Genomic DNA, 4,271 nt, shown 5'->3' with positions numbered 1-4,271 from the left:
TCTGTATCAAGAGGTCGAAGGGTCAGTGCTGGAAGCCAGGAGACGTCCAAGGGGAAGGTGAAGACTAGAGCTCCTCTGAAGAAACAGAAGCAGACCTTCCTTGTTTCCCTCTTACTCCATTCAGGGGGCAAGCTGACCAGGGTGGGGCTTCTGTCTCCATGAAACCCCTCAGGCACACCTAGAACTATGTTGATTCAATTAAGTAATTAGCTTTTCCTTTTACCATTTACTATCCCAGTATCAGTAATAACTCATTTCTCTACAAAGGTATCAACTCAGATAAAATTCCATTTTATTCCTGTACACTAAAAAGATACCTTAGGTATTCCACTCATTGTTTTGTTTTTTTTTTAATTTTATTTATTTATGTGTGTGTGTGTGTGTGTGTGTGTGTGTGTGTGTGTGGTCAGCTCAGCCCACCAGGGGGGCGGGGCTGGCTGGCATGTGGTGCTGGGGGATTGAACTGCGGTCCCTGTGTTTTGCTAAGCTTGTTCTAAGTAGGTGCTTTAGACCACGGAGCCATCTCCCCAGCCCCTCCACTCATTGTTAACTTTACTAATCTTAGTTTTATTCTCTCACAGAAGACTGAGGTAATTACATAGCAGCATACCTGATTAACACTCCTCCACATATTACACCAGAATATTCCATACTCACATATGCAATCTTTGTGTTCCATCCCCAATAAACTTGAAAGGGGTACAGGGACTAATATTTTCCATCCTAATGTTAGCTGTCATTCCTCTCCTTCACTCATCAAAACAATGAAGCATAATATTGTGTCTTTTGAGTCAACACCTATCTGAATGCTAATAGCAAGTTTACTTGTGTTAACCTGGATTAGAGGCCAGCCAGCACAGCACCCATTTACTATTGTGACCAACTAACATGGATCCTACAGCTTTCTGTTATTTTAATCTTTATACCATTAATGAGCCTACTAGAAAATAAACTACTGAAATGATGTATATTTCTTTAAGTGTCACTCTGGGCTTATAAACCAAAAATGGAAAATTCATCCTCCTAGGACAGCAATGACAAATCTTTTAGAGCTTCCCATGATGTAAACAGCCCCTTGTGGCATGTGTGCCATAGATTCACCACTACAGTCAGAGGACATCAGAATTAAGCAAGGAACTTACAGCTCTACCCCTAATCCCCAAAGCTGTAATTCTAATTAAATTACCCTTCACCAATATTGCAGTCTTATGTTGTAGCATTTTGCAGTCATGGTATTCTTCACCTTATGTACTTTGTGCACTAACGCATTGTCCCATTACCACAATAATAAATATACATGTATTATGTTACATAAAATATACATAACCAATATTAAAATAATAACATAAGCAAGTACATAAAACTAAAATAATATGGGGCTGGGGAGATAGCATAGAAGCATAAGCACCTACCTGACAAGCACAAGGACGCAAGTTTGAGTCACAGCCCCACATGCTGTGTGGTCTTGGCCTGGATCCTCAGACAGGTCTTCTTGGCCCCAGATGCGGGCACCCACCATATAGCCCCAGAGCCTGAGTACTCAGGAGACTGAAACAGGAGGATCTCTGCAAGTCTGAGACCAGCCTGGGGGCTAGAAAAGTGAACACAAGGCCAGCCCAAACTGCATAGAAAGACTGTCTCAAAAAAAAAAAAAAAAAACAAAAAAAGTAGCCCATTAACTTATTTGTCCATCCTGTAATTCAATTTTAGTATATGTGCTGCCGAAGCAAGCACAACCATCCTGTAATTCAAAACTATATGAAGATGAGAAACATCATTAATAGATGATGTAATCTATTAATTTTACATAAAACATCTTTAATCATCAGAAGGAGGAGAAACAGATGGCTCAGAAGTCCATAGAGCTGTGCGCCAGGTAGTTCTCACAGCTGATGCTGCTGAGCTGCTTGGCCTGCATGGCCTTGAGTCTGGGACACTCAGCAATCTTAAGGCCAAGGCCCCCAGAGGACACACAGCCACGTCTCCTCTGTGTTGTCCAGCATCATCCCTAGGGTATTTGTAGCACCTTCGGACGTGCCTTTAAAAGTAGGGCCTCTGGGTCCATTGCATGAACTTATCAGAGGGCCTATTGTTGAAGGTAGTGGCAACTCCAGCATATCCCAAGTGCCTGGTACAGCCAATCTGGTGCACATAATTCTCAGTTTCTGCAGACATGTCATAATTGATGACATACTGAATGACAGAAAAGTCTAGGCCCTTGAAGGCTATCTGTGGCCATCAGGACATATTTCTTGTCCTCCAGAAATACTTCAATGGCCTTGGTTAGTTCTTCCTGGTCTCCACTCCAATGGATGGACAGCCACAGCCTCAACCCCTTTCAGTGGCAGATACTCAGGGATGGCATCTACATTTGCCCTCTCTGCAAAGTTGCACACAGCGGGAGGGGTCTTCTGTAGGCACTCAAGCAGGAAACACCATCTTAGCTTCCTCCTTCACACATCCTATCTCCTGTAAGACATCCAGGCTGCCAGCCCTTGTGCACCCACATTGGTAGTGACAGGCTCTACCAGGGTGCTTTTGGCAAAGTTCTGGATCCTCTTTGGCAAACTGGCCCTTAAGATAGAAGATAGTGCAGCTGTTGCCCTCAAAGCCTATGTTGATCATGTTGTCAGCCTCACCCAAGCTAGATAGTGACAGACACCTAGGCTGACCATCTTCTTGTGTAGCAAATCCATGAGGCACCCAAGGATGGCTGCCATCATGTATGTGCTATGTAGGCCGGTTTCCATCTGCTGTTTGAGGGATTACCCCTGAGCAGAGAGCACAGTGCAGGAGGGAGACACATCTCTTGCAGCAGGTGGCAGTAATTGTCCAGGATGCCATGGGTCTGTGGGGCTAGCTCCTGGAAGGGGTAGATGATGAGTCTGAAGACACCCTCATGCTTAGAGAAAGGCAACTGCTTCTCTTGTTCCAAGTAACCATTATGATAAGCAGCATGAACACAAGGGTCTTGCCTGACCCCATGAAGGTAATGTCAATTATGTCCCAGCCAGATAGAATAATAGAGATGCCCTGGATCTGTGCGAGTACTGGGTGGAGGATATCTTTCCTTTTCAGGCATTGAAGGATGGCCAAGGAAACTTCATTTTATTGAAGCTCGATGGGGGATGGGAAACCATCTCTTTTACCAAAATGTGGTACTTTTTCGGTATGTGCTCATGCCACTTCTCAGACATGCTAAGGACATACTGAAGGTACCCAACTCATTTGGATAGGGTAATCTTATGTGATGCCCTTGACTGTGTCCCTCATTAATGTTAAGGTGTGACCCCCAGCCACATTCTATAAAATCTTCTCTTCTTCTTTCAGTTGTTTCTTCTTAAACTCCTTAAAGGCTTCAACCTTCTCTTTAAGGTGCTGGTAAAAATCTAGGAGGCTGACAATGGACAGAGGGCCCAGCAGAATGTTGTCTTCATCTCCCTGGGGTTCACTGCCATCATCCTGCTGTTCCTTGCATCTTTGCTACAGCAGTTTCTGGAGCAGTAGTTACTGGAGCTGTTGGAAGGGTACATTGGGTAGTGTAGATAGTCATTGTCATCTTCGTCCTCAGCCTTGGTGTGAGCTTCTTGTCCTTTGGGTTCTGAGTCTGCCATCTTTTCTGGGCTGAAGAGTGAGCAAGAAAAAGAGCACTGACCCAATTTAGTTAGGCATTTCTTACTCAAGTTGATATAATCAGTGAACTGTCACAATCCACCCCTTGTCAACTTGACAAGCAGACATATTTCCTTAAATCATACTTGGTCTCCAGATACAAAGAGAAGTTTATACTTAAGCTGAGCATGTTATAACTGTCCTACATATAAGTGGAAATGTACTATTTTCCTCCCCAGAATAGAAAACAAGTTTTCTTTGGGTTATGCTTGCTCCTAACATTTATAACACAGGTTTAACAGTAATACTTCAGAACTAATATTAAGTTTGTTAACTTATTACATAAAAAGTATAGTAGGAGAAAACTATTACAATTTCAATCTTCACTTCTCTGACTCTCATGGGGGAGGTGTTAGTTGGTATCTAGAACTACTGCCCATTCTTTAGTCCCTTGACTTTCAATAAGCACCCAGCAAATCTTTGTTCTTTCCTTGGTGGAATGACTCCTTCCTTCCTTCCTTCCTTCCTTCCTTCCTTCCTTCCTTCCTTCCTTCCTTCCCTTCTTCTTCTTCTTCTTCTTCTTCTTCTTCTTCTTCTTCTTCTTCTTCTTCTTCTTCTTCTTCTTCTTCTTCTTCCTCCTCCTCCTCCTCCTCCTCCTC

At 43.3% G+C, this 4,271-nt stretch overlaps 1 protein-coding gene and 1 pseudogene across 3 annotated transcripts in view; one reads left to right on the top strand and one right to left on the bottom strand.

Annotated features, from left to right (window-relative positions):
- Chst12 (carbohydrate sulfotransferase 12) overlaps positions 1-4,271 on the top strand; it is a 30,107-nt gene that overhangs the window by 14,507 nt on the left and 11,329 nt on the right. The window lies entirely within an intron of this gene.
- Positions 1,850-3,614, bottom strand: LOC101564800 (annotated as a pseudogene).

Source organism: Octodon degus, unplaced genomic scaffold (genome assembly GCF_000260255.1).
Source record: "Octodon degus isolate 3935 unplaced genomic scaffold, OctDeg1.0 scaffold00031, whole genome shotgun sequence".
Classification (NCBI taxonomy): Eukaryota; Metazoa; Chordata; class Mammalia; order Rodentia; family Octodontidae; genus Octodon; species Octodon degus.
Note: the sequence above shows the minus strand (reverse complement) of the source record. Positions and strands in the feature narration are given on the sequence as shown.